Raw genomic sequence first — 16,401 nt, 5'->3', positions numbered from 1 at the left:
AAGTCAATAACACAATCTCAGAGCATATCCTCCAGAATCTGAATAGTCCGCTTAGACTGGCCATCCATCTGGGAATGAAATGTTGTACTCAACTCCACCTGAGTGCCTAACTCTCGCTGAACTGCTCTACAGAAATGCGAGGTAAACTGCGTACCTCGGTCCGAAATGATAGACACAGGCACACCATGAAGACGAACAATCTCCCAGATATAGATCTCAGCTAACCTCTCGGATGAATAAGAGACTGCCACAAGAATGAAATGTACTGACTTGGTCAGTCTATCAACAATGACCCATACTGCGTCGAACTTCCTCCGAGTCTGTAGGAGCCCAACAACGAAATCCATAGTGATCCTCTCCCACTTCCACTTAGGAAGCTCAATCCTCTGAAACAATCCACCAGGCTTCTGATGCTCATACTTAACCAGCTGGCAGGTAAAGTGATAAAACCAGATTTAAACAATAATCAGGTAAAACATGACTGAGGATAAAACCAGATTTAAACAATAATCAGGTAAATCACAATCAGTACATAACCATTAAAATATGCTAAGGGAACAAAGCCTACTCGAAAATATCCAATTTATATCAAAAATCCCGAAATCGCTAAAAACCCGGCCCCGGGCCCATGTCTCGAAATCCGAAAAAATTGACATCAATAGAATCCCCATCCTCCCACGAGTTTATACATATCAAGAACATCAAAATCGGACCTCAAATGGCCCCTCAAATCCCCACTCAAAAGTCTCTTAATCTCAAGCCCTAATCCCTCAAGTTTCTTCCTTAATTTCCACTAATACCATGATTAAATAATGGAAAAATGATCATAAACATGAGTAATGAAGCTCAGGGAACTTACCAACTGATTCTCTTCTATTTTCCCTTGAATTCACTGCCCTAGCTCGCTTCCCGTCTTAAAAAATGGAGAACTTAGCAAAATGCGCGAAGGAACATTATATACTTTCTGACCCAGGTATTTTCGCACCTGCGGTCCCGCTTCTGCGACTATTCCACCGCATCTGCGGTCTTCATTAAAATGACAATCTCCGCATCTGCGGTTAAACACTCGCACCTGCGCTGCCGCAGGTGCGCCCACGACACCGCTTTTGCGGTTCCTAAAGGACATCACATTAGCCGCATCTGTGGCTGCCTTACGCTTCTACGATCATCGCACTTGCGGCCTCCCAACCGCAGGTGCGGTTATGACAGAACCAAAAGCTTCGGCTGCAAACTCAATTCCAAATTCTTCCGTCACCCATCCGGAATCACCCTGAGGCCCCCAAGACCTCAATCAAACATGTCAACATAACCCATAACCTCATTCAAACTTATTCCAACCTTTAGAACACTCAAAACAACATCAAAATACCAAATTGCATCGGATTCAAGCCTAAGAATCCCAAAATCTTCTAAATTACTTTCTTGATAAAAAAAACCCGACCAAACCATGTCCGAATGACCTGAAATTTTGTACACACATCCCAAATGACACCACTAAACTACTGCAACTTTCGTAATTCCATTCTGACCCCTATATCAAAATCTCACCTATCAACTGGAAAACGCCAAAATCTCAATTTCGCCAATTCAAGCCTAAACCTTCCACGAACCTCCAAAATGCATTCCGATCACGCTCCTAAGTCCCAAATCACCTAACGGAGCTAACCAAATCATAAAAATCCCGATCCGTGTTCATATACCAACAAGTCAAATCTTGGTCAAACCTTTCAAATTTCAAGCTTCGAACTGAGAACTGTTCTTCCAAATTTATTCCGATTACCCTGAAAACCAAAACCAACGATTTACATAAGTCACAATACATCACACGGGGCAAGTAATGCCTGATAACTGGCGAGCAAAGTGTAAAAGCTCAAAACGACCGGTCGTGTCGTTACATTTTCACCGTTAATTCAGGTAGAAGGAAGCGGAAAAAGGTGAAACTTGGTATTTTTGGTACTAACAAAGTCGACTCAATGGATGGTGAAAGAGAAGAGATGGAGAGAGTAAGAGACTTAGAAAACTTGGTGGAGGTGAAAGTAAAATTTTGATTCAACCTAAGAGCCTGCATTTATAGATTTACGGCGACGATTCGGTGGTGCTAGTGGCCGACCATCCACTGACAAACATTAATGGTCTGGGGAACTGTACTGACGGGACATTTTGGTCACCTCAATAGCTTACGTCACGGGGATGACATCATTATCAGAGTCTCCAAAAAATTGAGGCTCAAGTCGTTTCTTATCATTTTACTCTAAAAAACGAGGGGACTATCTGTATATGGTAGAAATAGGGGCTAACTAATTTCATCCTTTGGTCGAGATAGGAATTTGTCAAAGAGATAGGACGTCGAGTTCGGAATTGAAGTCTCTTTTTGGACCGAGGTCGACATCAATTGTGGCTAGAAAGAGACAAACTTCGAGTGACATCGGTACAACTTGATAATGGAAAAGGCGAGATATCCGCGATTGGTCTAGGATTGTGGCGTGAATCTCGGAACAGATCAATCTATGACGGTTAATAAGATGTTAATATGGTTTCCTACTATAATTATAAGTGTACCTTATTTAGGACTCCTCTATTATATAAAGAGGGATCCCATTCATTTGTAAGCATCATTGTTCACTGATAAGAATATATACACTCGTTATTTTCCTGATATTTCACTTACTGTTCATCAGAGTTGCTTTATCATTTACTGTTCTTATTATTCCACCTCGAGATTATCCCGAGTCGAGGTCGAGACCTGGCTAGCATACTGGTTTGATTTATTTTATTCTCTAATTTATTCATTTACTTTCTTGCTTATCCATCGGTATTGGACGAAATTACATATCTTAAAACCGCAATATAAGTTTAATTGTTATCCGAATCTGAGGGTAAACATTGCTATTTTTGTCTAAAGTCTTCATATACGATTTGATGATTTGTCAAATCACTGAAATGACGTTGTAAGTTAATTATTGTCTCCATAAACCAAATCTAAATGTACAACTTTGCTCCACACAATGTCTATAGATATATCGTTTGACTAACAATTTGAAGACTGGTTTTGTAAGAAATGAGAAGTTCAAGTTGGCAGTGAAGTTTTGCAATGTTAAAGGACAAATTAACGCATCGACCTTACAGAGTTGAGACTTGTATATGTGAATTGAACCCCCATATATATATATATATATATATATATATATATATATATATATATATATATATATATATATATATATATTATATATTAACTTTTATTTTATTATCATATATTAACTTGAGATCGTTATAGAAATTCATAAATTTCAAATTCTAAATTCGCTTCTTGATTATACATCGACTTAAATCACAACTTGTACAGTCCAAAGAAGACAAAAATGATGTAGAACTCTACAGATAGTCAAATTCTTGGCCCAAAATTATAGAATCGGCTGCCATCTTAATCCAAATCCCCTTCCTAATATGAAACTGGTTTATGCGCCTTTTCAAATCTCTCTCATAACATAACATTTTTTGTTTGAGTTTGATTTGATTTTATTAATATATTTAGATTTTAAATTTTCTGAAGAAAGAGCAATAAGTTTACAATAATTGACTTTTAAGGAAAGATTTTGGACTTTTATAAGTTGAAGATCCTTCCTTTTCAGACAATAATACAACATACCACAATGTAACCCTTAAGAAAGTTTTATTTAGGGAGAGAATTTGTCACGACCCAATTTGGAATCGTGACCGGCACTCGCCGCTCAGGAGCAAGTGCTCCCAAGTAAGCCTCATCGGTATTTTACAGAAAATCGGACAAAGCTTTCCCTGTTTTTGGACTATTCGAAAAGTTTTCCTTTCTTATAAACAAGTAACAACCAACCAATATTCACCTAAATCAATCACAATTTTCATCAACTAACCACAATCGCGTTTCCACTAATATTACCGACCTCCTCAACATAATAGAACCAAAACCAACTCTAAGAATACGGAAAGAAAGTGTAATACTAGTAATTAGTCCATATCAACAAATGAATACTTACGACACTAATAAGATAACGATGGAGCAACTCTAAGAGTTCAAAGAAAAACTAGCAAATAAATAAAACTCTTCGCCCACGCGAACGTGTGCATGTCTCACCAAGAAGTATCGACCTACACGCTCTAATTAACAAAATCCTCGCCTGCGTCAATTGCTGTCTGTATAAAAAAAATAGCGGGGAGTGAGTCGCTAGTTCAGAGAGTAATAATACTTACCCACAATCGTTTTTATTGAGGAGAAGTCAGAAAACATGCTAGTATATATTAAACAGAAAATATCATAAAAATGTCCTTTCAGAAACAATAAATAATTTTTATTCTCATCATGTTTTTCCTATAGTATAATACAATTGACAATTTAGGTAGGTTCGGTAACCACTGTATAATATCAATATTCATATTTGGGATGTTTCAATGAACGAATCATGTAATCGGTATAACTGTGGACTTCTTCGCAAGAAGTCAAATATAATGGTAGCCCTATTCAAGGAAAATCAGTAACGGTATGCTAGTTCTACCAAAGGAACTATAGCAAGTATAACTCTTCGCCCTATTATAGGAACTGTAGCCCTACTCAAGGAAAAGATAACGATGGAGAAACTCTAAGAGTTCAAATAAAAAACTATAGCAAATATAAATAAAACTCTTCGCCCACGCGAACGTGTGCATGTCTCACCAAGAAGTATCGACCTACACGCTCTAATTAACAAAATCCTCTCTTACATCAATTGCTTTCTCTGTATAAAAAATAATGGGGAGTGAGTCGCTAGCTCAGTGAGTAATAACACTTAACTACAACCGTTTTTATTGGGGACAAGTCAGAAAACATGCTAGTATATTAAATAGAAAATATCATAAAAATGCTCTTTCAGAAACAATAAATAATTTTCAGTCTCATCATATTTTTCTTGTAGTATAATACAATTGACAATTCAGTAATAATATCGGTAACCACTATATAATATCAATATTCATATTTGGGAGATTTCAATGAACGAATCATGTAATCGGTATAATTGTGGACTTCTTCGCAAGAAGTAAAATATAACGGTAGTTCCTACTCGAGGGAAATCAGTAACGGTATGCTAGTTCTACCTGCTCACTAACGAGGACTGTAAGTAATCGATAATTACAAGGTGCACCAGGTCTAACGAACCCGCTGATAGCTACGAGATCCTTCAAAGTATACTTCCATTGATACTTGTCTCTGTAATCCGTATATACTCATAGGAAAATATTTTAAAATAATATAGGGCATTTCGGTTCTTATCAAATCATGTAATTTCATTGCGATAATAGTAAATTAAAGTAACGGTAAAACATATCTAGTGACAACAAGAATATTTAAAACAACGGTAATCATCTCAAATAACTATTTCAGTATTATATCGAGTAAAAGACTTGTCCCACATGCAACTCAAAATAATCGGTAACACATTCATATTAAAAATCATGTGTAAATCATGCAAGTTATGAAAATACAAATTGCGATAAGATTACTACTTCACAATACTCGTGTGAAATACCATACTCGTCACCTTGAGCGATCCGTACGACTTTCTTCAATCAATCTATAACCATATCAGCATCGATCTCGTGTTAATTGCCTTATTTAGGCTAAATTCATCACTAATTTAGAATACCCAATCCTCCGATTTTATATTTGGCTCTTAATTCGTCGAATATATTTACCCAATAATTCCACTTATTTTACTTGAAATATCAAGACCCATTTCAATATCCCAACTCACAGCTATCAAAATTCCATTGTAATCTTTTTTTTCCAATATCACCAATATTAGTAGCAATCATATTTGGTTACCAATCACTACAGAGACAAATAAAGCTTCTGAAGGAATATCGTTTTTATTGGTATTTACACAAATATATAAGTTTCCAACTTCAAACATATAGTGTATTCACCAATTCATTAAAAATTCCATGGACTCTATTATTTCATAAATATTAATTCTTCAACTAACTCTCAACCCCAACACTATAGCCATGAAATTTATGAACCAAATTTATGAATTGAGTTTAGAAATTTATCTTCTTTTTCTCTGTTTAATTAGCTTTCTATCTCGAATACTTGTGCTCCTCTTCAATGGCAGAAAAAGTGAAACGTCACGTTTCCTTTGGTTCTATAAAGTGGGTGGCAAGGATTTATTTTTTTATACCAAATTTCCTTTGTTTAATGAAATCATAGCTAATATTATGCTAAATATTGAATAAAGGAATCAAATTACCATGGAAAAGTTTAAGAATTCAATTACCTAGCTTGTTCCCCTCCTCTGTAAATCTCTTTGCTAGAACAGTGCAAACCCACTTTGTGAATACTTTCGATCGCCTCTGTGCGTTTTGCTTCTGCCGAACTAAGTTGCTTTCCCTTTTTTCCTTTGTTTCTGTTAACGCAGAGATTTACCCCTATTTCATCTTTTATTGTTTTTTGTTTATTAGTTAATTTTTTATTTATAAATTACTTAATTGCCCTATTTTTAATGAGGACTATTACATTCTCCCCACCTTATGAAATTCGGTCCCCGAATTTAACTCAAGTACGTATATGTAGTCTTCACTGGCAAAAAGTGTGTTGATTTTGTCAGTCGATTTACAATTACCTACATATAATCATAACCTCTAAGAGTACGGGGTAGGCTAGTCACAAAATCCATGGTAATTCTTTCTCATTTCCACTCCGGAATCTCAATTTGTTGTAGTAGTTCTGCGGGTCGCTGATGCTCAGCCTTGACCTACTGACAAGTCAAACAGTTAGAAACAAAGTTAGTAACATCTTTCTTCATGCCTTCCCACCAATAAAATTGCTTTAGGTCATGATACATTTTTGTGGATGCAGGATGTATAGTGTATCTAGAGTTGTGGTCTTCTTCAAGAATAGCTTGTCTCAACCCGTCTACATCTGCTACACATAGCTTGTCACCCATTCGAAGAACACCATCACTTTCAACAATCATATCGTTGCATTTACCAACTAAGGTCTCATCTTTGTATTTGCATAATCGTTCGTCCTCATATTGGGTGGCCTTAATGTGCTCGACTAATGAAGACTTAGCCTAAACACAAGCCAACAATACCTCTGAACTTACGACACTAAATCTGACGTTTGTAACCTCTAGTCTATGCATATCTTCAACCAAAGGTCTCCTTGTAGGAACTATATGTGCCAAACTTCCCATAGATTTTCTGCTCAATGCGTCAACCACCACATTGACTTTTCCAGGATGATACAAAATAGAACAATCATAGTCCTTGATAGTTCCATCCACCGACGTTGCCGAAGATTTAGATCCCTCTGCTGAAAAATGTACTTCAAACTTATGGTCAGTATAAATTCACAACTTTCACCGTATAGGTAATGCCTCCAAATTTTAAAGCAAATACCACTGCAGCCATCTCCAAATCATGTGTAGGATAGTTTTGCTCGTTCTTTTTCAATTGTTTCAAAGCATAAGCTATAACGCGACCACTTTTCATGAGAACATATCCTAATCCCACCCTCGATGCGTCATAGAACACTGTAAATCCTCCGGAACCTGATGGTAAGGCTAATATTGGTGTAGTTGTCAAACATGTTTTGAGTTTCTGAAAGCTATGATCACATTCCTCCATCCACTGAAACTTTGCATTTTTCTGAGTTAGCTTAGTCAGTGGCGCTGCTATTATGGAGATATCCTGCACAAAATGCCGGTAATAGCCTGCTAAGCCTAGAAAACTACGAATCTCTGTAGGAGAAGTAGGTCTGGGCCATTTTTGCACAGCTTCTGTCTTCTTAGGATCTACCATAATTCCATCTTTAGATACAACATGCCCCAAAAATGCTACTGAGTCTAGACAAAATTCACACTTCAAGAACTTAGCATAAAACTGATGTTCTCGCAATGTCTGCAACACAGTCCTGAGATGATTCTCGTGTTCACCTTGGCTACGAGAATATATCAGGATATCATCAATAAATACTATTATAAATCTATCCAGGAACGACTTGAACACCCTATTCATTAAATCCATGAATTCAACTGGAGCATTAGTCAGTCCAAAAGGCATCACAAGAAACTCATAATGCCCGTATCGAGTCCTAAAAGAAGTCTTGGAAATATCTTCATCTTTAATTTTAAGCTGATGAGAACCAGACCGGAGGTCAATCTTTGAAAAGTGGGAAGCTCTTTGTAATTGATCAAACATGTGGTCTATACGAGGCAAATAATATTTATTGCGTATTGTTATCTTGTTCAACTGCTTGTAGTCAATTCACATTCTTAGAGATCCGTCTTTCTTCTTTACGAACAAGACTGGTGCACCCCATGGTGATACACTAGGACTAATAAAGCCCTTATATAACAAATCCTGCAACTGTTGCTTTATCTCCCTCAACTTTGCTGGTGTCATCCGATATGGGGTATCGATATGGGCTGTGTGTCAGGTGGCAAATCAATACCAAAGTCTATTTCTCGTACTGGAGGCAATCCTAGTAAATCCTCAGGAAATACATCAGAAAATTCTCTCACTACTGGTACATTTTCTATACTAATTGTTTCCTCCATTCTGTCATTTACAATAGCTAAGAGACCCAAACAACCTTTCTTCAAAAGCCGTTGAGCCTAAAAGATACAACTTAGCAAATCTCTGGAACCTGACCCCTTTTTAGAACGAAACTGGGTTCGTTTTGTATCTCAAACTTAAATATCTTTGCATGACAATTGAAGATAGCATAGCAAGATGATAACCAATCCTATAACGACCCGACTGATCGTTTTAAGAATTAATGCCCCAATCCCCTAATAACTGCATTCCTCGTGTTTGTTTCTGCTATTGTGAGCTTCCAGGAGATTTGTTTGGAGTTTCGGAGAGTTTTTGGGACACTTAGTCCCTAAATGAGAGTTTATGTTTTAGAATTTGGACCGTAGTTGAAGCAGTGTGAAGACGTTCTCGGAATGGAATTCTGTTGATTCCGTTAGCTCCGTTGGTTGATTTCGGGCTTAGGGGTGTGTTCAAATTGTGTTTTGGAGGTCCGTAGCTTATTTAGCCTTGAAATGCCGAAAGTTGAATTTTTGAAGTTTCCGGTTCGATAATGAGATTTTGATATCGGGGTTGAAATGCAATTCCGGAAGTTGGAGTAGCTCCGTAGAATTGAATGCGACGTGTGTGTAAAATTTCAGGTCATTCGGACGAGGGTTGATATAATTTTTGATTGAAAGCGTAAATTGGGAGTTTTTTGAGTTTTTAGGCTTGAATCCATGGTTAATTCGATGTTTCGATGTTGTTTTAGGTGTTTTGAGGACTGGTATAAGTTTGGATAGTGGTATATGACTTGTTCGTGCTTTTGGTTGAGGTCCCGGGGGCCTCGGGATAATTTCGGATGGTTAACAGGAATTTTGGAGTTGGGAATTTGTAGCTGAAGCTGTTGGATTGTTGTCATAACCGCACCTGCGTGTGTGGGACGTAGGTGTGGCACCATAGAAGCGGCTAGGTGATCGTAGAAGCGGAAATTGGTCTAGGCTCCAGATGCCGCAGGTGCAAGAAGGAGAACGCACCTGCGAGGTCGCAGGTGCGAAAAGGCAGTCGTAGAAGAGGAAAATTGGGTTTAATGAAAAGTCGCAGGTGCGACTTTGTCTTCGCAGAAGCGGGACCGCAGGTGCAGTCCCAGAGCCGCTGATGCGGTTTCACTGGTCAGAAAAGGGGCAGAATCGAGGGTTTAGTTTCAAACCCTTAGAAGTTGATTTGGGAGCTCGGGATTGGCGATTTTGAGAGAGATTTTCACCTGGGTATTTTGGGTAAGTAATTCTTACTCGGTTCTGACTAATTTCCACAAATTTATGCTTAAATTCATCCTTTAAATTCTAATTGGGGGTGGAAAAATTGGAGAAAAGTTGGACAAGTTCTTAGACCTAATTTTTGCATTTGGATCAAGATTTTGATGGCGGATTGGAGTAATTTCTATATATATGAACTCGTGAAAGTGTGAGGATTCCGAATTTGTAAATTTTACCCGATTTCGAGACGTGGGCCCGGGGGCGTTTTGGTCATTTTCCTAATTTCGTGTATTAGCTTAGAATTAATTAGTAGAATCAGTTACTTGAAGTTATATTTACATTATGCAATTGATTTGAATAGGGCCATTTGGAGTCGAGTACTCGTGGCAAGAGCGTGGCTTTGGGTTGATTTTAAGCCGGTTCGAGGTAAGTGGCTTGCCTAACCTTGTGTGGGGGAAACTCCCTTTAGGATTTGGTATTATTGATATTTGAAATACCTTGTACGTGAGGTGACGAGTGCGTACTTGTGCTAATTGTTGAAAATCCGGTTTTCCTTAATCGTGTTTTCCTTTCTTGTTTATACTACTTGTAATTTAAGCCTGTTGTTAGCTTAGGGAAGCATGTCTAATTGACTTAATTGCTTTACTTTCTCAAACTGCCTTATTTGGATTATGTGCAGCATGCTAGGCTAGAAATACCTATTTTACGTTGGTATGAAATTTGAATTGAATTGTGTATTCTTCGTGTTGTTGCTGTGTGTTTACTTTGGGACTACGGGACGGTATCTTGGGAGATCCCCATGCACTTTTATATTGGAACTACGGGACTGCACCGGGTAAATTCCCTCAGTACCGAGCATTTACATTTGGGACTACGGATCGATATTCGGGGAGATCCCCACGCACTATGAGTTGGATTACGGGACGACACCCGGAGATCCACTGGATATTTACATTTGGGACTACAGGACGGTATCCTGGGAGATCCCCGGTTGTTATATCTGTGTTGAGCTGTATTCCTTCTGTGATTATTTTTCTCTGTGGTAGCTGTTGTTCTTCTTTCTCTCCTGTGTTACTTCTTACTACTATACTTAATTATGTTGTCTTATTCTATACTGTTATACCTTATATTTCAATTAACCTCAGTAGGGCCCTGACTTTCCTCGTCACTACCCGACCGAGGTTAGGCTTGACACTTACTGAGTACTGCTGTGGTGTACTCATGCCCTTTCTGCTCATGTTTTTCATGTGCTGATCCAGGTATTTCGACTCAGCCCTACTACCCTTGAGGCAAGGCGATTTTGCAGAGACTTCGAAGTATATCTGCCGCATCCACAGACCGAGGAGTCCCTTTCTATTCTCTCTCAAAGTAGTAGCCCTTCCGTGTTAACTTTTTTTAAGACATTCTGGACTTAGACACTTGTAGTTATTCAATAGCTTGTGATTTCATGAGATTCCAGGTTTTGGGAATGTAGTTTCAGTTTGAGAGTTGTATTGTATATGCCGAGCGGCATCTTAAACACTTCATTTTGTTATTCCGACAGTTTTGGCTAGTTTTGTTCTATTTGTTTCTTTTCCCGCAATTTGTTAGGCTTATATAGTCGTAGGGACTAGGTGCCGTCACGACAATTTACGGATGGCGAACTGGGGTCGTGACAAATCCATTTCCATCAGCATGTCAAAGTCAATCTATCAAGTACAATAAGGTCAGCTAGAGTATTTCTACCCTCAACCTGAATTTGACAAGCACGATACATGTATTCAGCTAATAGTGACTCTCCAACAGGAGTAGCAACTAGAAAGGGATCATTCAATAACTCAGGTTGTCTACTAAACCTCAAAGCAAAGTATGAGGACACATAGGAGTGAGTAGATCCCAGATCAATCAACGCAAGTGCATCAAATGAACAGATAGAAAGAATACCTGTAACCACAACATTCGAGGCCTGAGCATCCTATCTAGTAAATGCAAAAACTCTCGCCTGACCTCTACCAGCATTCCCTTGTCCTTGGTTCACAGTAGCACGATCTCCAACACCTCGACCTCTATTTTCTGTACTTGTAGCACCTGAAGTATTACGAGTAGTTTGAGTGGGTGCAGTTGACTGAATAGAAGCCTAGTCGAAATCCCTCGGAGGCTAAGGGTAATCCCTCAAGTGATGTACCAACTGGCCACACCGAAAGCACTCTCCAATTAGAACACTACACTGGCCCAAATGTGATCTACCACAGGCCTGGTAGACTGGAGTAGTGGCATATATCTACCCAAAATTATGATGTCCAGATGATGATGGTCCCCTAGTAGCCTGTCTATAATATGGCCTGTATGTGGACTGTGAAGACAAGTGTGTCCCTATCTAAGAACCCTATTACTGATGTCCCTGACTTCCTGCTCTGCAATTTTCACTAAAACCGCCACTGAAAGATCGCCCTGTCCTGGCCTTCTTACGTAAATCACTGGCTGCACGCTCGTCACGTCCCTTGTTTTCAATCTTTCTAGCGAGATCGACTACATTAGAGTAGGACAAAGTCTTCATCTATGGGGCTACTACAGTATATAGACGACCAACCAACCCATCAACAAATCTCTAAACTCGAGCTTCTTGGGTAGGCACTAAGTAAGGAGCATATCTAACCAGATTACAAAACTTGATGTTATAGGTTGACACATCCATATCTGGAGTCTGAACTAATCTCTCAAAGTCTCTAGCATATTTTTGCCTTAGGTTATCTGGAAGAAAATGATCCATGAACAACTAACTGAACTCGTTCCATGTCAGTGGTACTGCTCCTGTTGGCCTTCCTAGCAATACAGTTTCATACCATATGTTGGCCATATCCTCCAGTTTGTATACTACGAGCTCCATGGCTCTCTCACTAAAAAATCCTAGAGCACGTAATGTCTTGAGTGTCCCATCCAAGAAACTTTAAGGATCTGCTGAATTATCAGAATCTGTGAATTTTGGTAATTTCAATTTCAAGAACTCTTGTAGGGATACCTCCTTATTCCCGAAAGTCTGAATTTGTGCAGGTGCTTGTGTCTGTAAAGTAGCCTGAGGAGCTAAACCTCCACCTTGAGTAGGCACCAATGCCTCTAACACATTCAATAACCTTGCCATTGCATTTGCATGTAAGGTAACAGTAGGTACAACAGTTGGCACTAGTGATAGAGCATCTTGAACCCCCTGTTCTTGCACTTGATCTGACATAGTAGCTTGGGGTTGACCCATGTTACCAACTTCAGGTTGAGGAGTAGCCTGTCATCTAGTTTGATGAACACCAACATGATCGCCACCTTGGGTAGTACCACGTCCAGCAGATGAGGGTGTGTGTGTCCTAGCCATCTGTGAAAGAAATACTCCAAAGTCAATATCAAGTTATCACAAACGCACGATCAAAGAATGAAAGAAGGGAAAACATTCTTAGAAGTGTAGTAGCCTCAAGATCGTAAGTATGAGTGTCTGCGTACCCATGAACCCGACTCTATTAAACATTGCTCCATGACCCGAGACTTAAAGTCTAAGCTCTGATACCAACTTTTTCACAACCCAATTTGGAATCGTGACCGGAGCTCAGGAGCAAGTGCTCCCAAGTAAGCCTCATCGGTATTTTACAGAAAATCAGATAGAGCTTCCCCTATTTTTGGACTATCCAAATTTTTTTTTGTCTCATAAACAAATAAAAACCAACCAATATTCACCTAAATCAGTCACAATTTTCATCAACTAACCACAATCGGATTTCCACTAATATTACCAACCTCCTCAACATAATAGAACCAAAACCAACTCTAAAAATATGGAAAGAAAGTGTAATACTAGTGACTAGTCCATATCAACAAATAAATACTCTCGACACTAATAAGATAACGATGGAGCAATTCTAAGAGTAAAATAATAGACTATAGCAAATAAATAAAACTCTTCCCCCACGCGAACGAGTGCAGGGCTCACCAAAAAGTATCGACCTGCGCGCTCTAATTAACAAAATCCTCGCTTGCATCAATTGCTTTCTCTGTATAAAAAATAATGGGGAGTGAGTCGCTAGCTCAGTGAGTAATAACACTTAACTACAATCATTTTTATTGGAGACAAGTCAGAAAACATGCTAGTATATTAAACAAAAAATATCATAAAAATGCCCTTTCAGAAACAATAAATAATTTTCAGTCTCATCATATTTTTCTTGTAGTATAATACAATTGACAATTCAGTAATAATATCGGTAACCACTATATAATATCAATATTCATATTTGGGAGATTTCAATGAACGAATCATGTAATCGGTATAATTGTGGACTTCTTCGCAAGAAGTAAAATATAACGGTAGTTCCTACTCGAGGGAAATCAGTAACGGTATGCTAGTTCTACCTGCTCACTAACGAGGGCTGTAAGTAATCGATAATTACAAGGTGCACCAGGTCTAACGAACCCTCCGTTAGCTACGGAATCCTTCAAAGCATACTCCCATTTATACTTGTCTTTGCAATCTGTATATATACTCGTAGGAAAATATTTTAAAACAATATAAGGGATTTCAGTTCTTATCAAATCATGTAATTTCATTGCGATAACAGTAAATTCAAGTAACGGTAAAACATATCTAGTGACAATAAGAATATTTAAAATAACGGTAATCATCTCAAATAACTATTTCGGTATCATATCGAGTAAAAGACTTGTCCCACATACAACTCAAAATAATCGGTAACATATTCATATTAAAAATCATGTGTAAATCATGCAAATTATAAAAACACAAATTGCGGTAAGATTACTACTCACATTACTCGTGTGAAATACCAAACTCGTCACCTCGAGCGATCCGTACGACTTTCTTCAATCAATCTATAACCACATCAACATCGATCTCGTGTTAATTACCTTATTTAGGCTAAATGCATCACTAATTTAGAATACCCAATCCTCCGAGTTTTATATTTGTCTCTTAATTCGTCGAATTATATTTACCCGATAATTCCTCTTATTTTACTTGAAATGTCATGACCCATTTCAGTATCCCAACTCACAGCTATCAAAATTCCATTGTAATCTTATTTTATTCCAATATCACCAATATTAGTAGCAATCATATTTGGTTATCAATCACTACCGAGATGGAAAAGCTTATGAAGGAATATCTTTTTTATTGGTATATACAATAATATATAAGTTTCCAGGCCCAAACATATAGTGTATTCACCAATTCATTAAAAATTCCATGGACTCTATTATTTCATAAATATTAATTCTTCAACTAACTCTCAACCCAACTCTATAGCCATGAAATTTATGAATCAAATCTATGAATTGAGTTGAGAAATTTATCTTCTTCTTCTTTGTTTAATTAGCTTTCTGTGTTGAATACTTGTGGTCCTCTTCGATGGTAGAAAAAGTGAAACCTCACGTTTCCTTTGGTTTTATAAAGTGGCTGGCAAGGATTTATTTTTACTAGATTAATAGTAACTTGAATTTTGTTGATAGCTAATAGTGTGCTAAGTATTAAGTAAAGGAATCAGATTACCATGGAAAAGTTTTAGAATTCAATTACCTAGCTTGTTCCCCTTCTCTGTAAATCTCGTTGCTTGAACAGAGCAAACCGAATTTGTGGATACTTTTCGCTGTGCGTTTTGCTTCTGCCGAACTAAGCTGCTTTACCTTTTTTCCTTTGTTTCTGTTAGCGAAGGGTTTTGCCCCCATTTCATCTTTTATTATTTTTTTATTAGTTGATTTTTTTGTAAATTACTTTATTACCCTATTTTTTAATGAGTATTACAGAATTGTTCTCTAAAAATCTGTATTCGCTTTTGAATTAGTGAATCATATTTCTTTGTTACCTTATTTACCGTCATCCAAGATTTGTTTTGTTAGCTTTCGCATAACGCCTAGTAATTTTGATCCAAATAATTGATATCGGAGCAAAGTTGAACACTGATTCAAAGTGGGTTATATTCTAGTTGCAAATAATTTGACGGTAATGAAGATTTTTTATCGAAGTGTGTGACAACCAGATAGGTCATTTTGAATACTAACCTTAATTTTCATGATTCGAGACCTCCCATAGCTTTATTTGATGTTTCTTGGTTTGGGTGCATTGTCTTTGTCGCTTTTCGAAAAGCTTTATGTAAAATTTTGAAGAAAATGGAAATTTTGACTAAAAATGAGGCTAAGTTAACCACGATCAATATTTTGGGTAAATGACACTGAATCAGTGTTTTGACGATTTTGGTAGGTTCGTATTATAATTTTGGACTTGGACGTATGCACGGAATTGAATTTAGAGGTCCCTAGGTTTATTTGACTTGTTTCGTCTAAAGTTGGCAATCTGAATGTTTAGAAAATCCTTAGGTTTGATCATAGGTTGACTTTATGGTTATCGGGTTCAGATTTTGATTTTGGAACTTGGAATAGATCCATTTTGCTATTTGAAACTTGTCTAAAAAATTAGTGTAATTCTGAGTTGGTTTGACAGGAATCAGACGCTTGATTATGCCTCTAGCTACTCTTGAGTTTCCTTTTGGATTTCATGTGTTTTAATGTCCGATTAGTGGTTGTGGATGTTATTTGGATACTTTGATCGTGCGAGTGAGTTCGTATGATATTTTTAGACTTGTGTGCATGT

At 37.7% G+C, this 16,401-nt stretch overlaps 1 long non-coding RNA gene across 1 annotated transcript; it reads right to left on the bottom strand.

Moving 5' to 3' along the window:
• Nucleotides 1-3,798: 3,798 nt before the first annotated feature.
• On the bottom strand, nucleotides 3,799-15,450 carry LOC107784548 (uncharacterized). The gene is made up of 5 exons (XR_001647708.2): nucleotides 15,304-15,450; nucleotides 14,565-14,627; nucleotides 13,732-13,792; nucleotides 11,703-13,122; nucleotides 3,799-4,170 (listed from the first exon to the last, which is right to left on the bottom strand). It is a non-coding gene; the product is annotated as an uncharacterized LOC107784548 (long non-coding RNA).
• Between the last annotated feature and the right edge of the window lie 951 nt (nucleotides 15,451-16,401).

Source organism: Nicotiana tabacum, chromosome 1 (genome assembly GCF_000715075.1).
Source record: "Nicotiana tabacum cultivar K326 chromosome 1, ASM71507v2, whole genome shotgun sequence".
NCBI classification, from domain to species: domain Eukaryota; kingdom Viridiplantae; phylum Streptophyta; class Magnoliopsida; order Solanales; family Solanaceae; genus Nicotiana; species Nicotiana tabacum.
The sequence above is the reverse complement of the archived record's forward strand: the minus strand, read 5'-3'. Positions and strand labels throughout refer to the sequence as shown.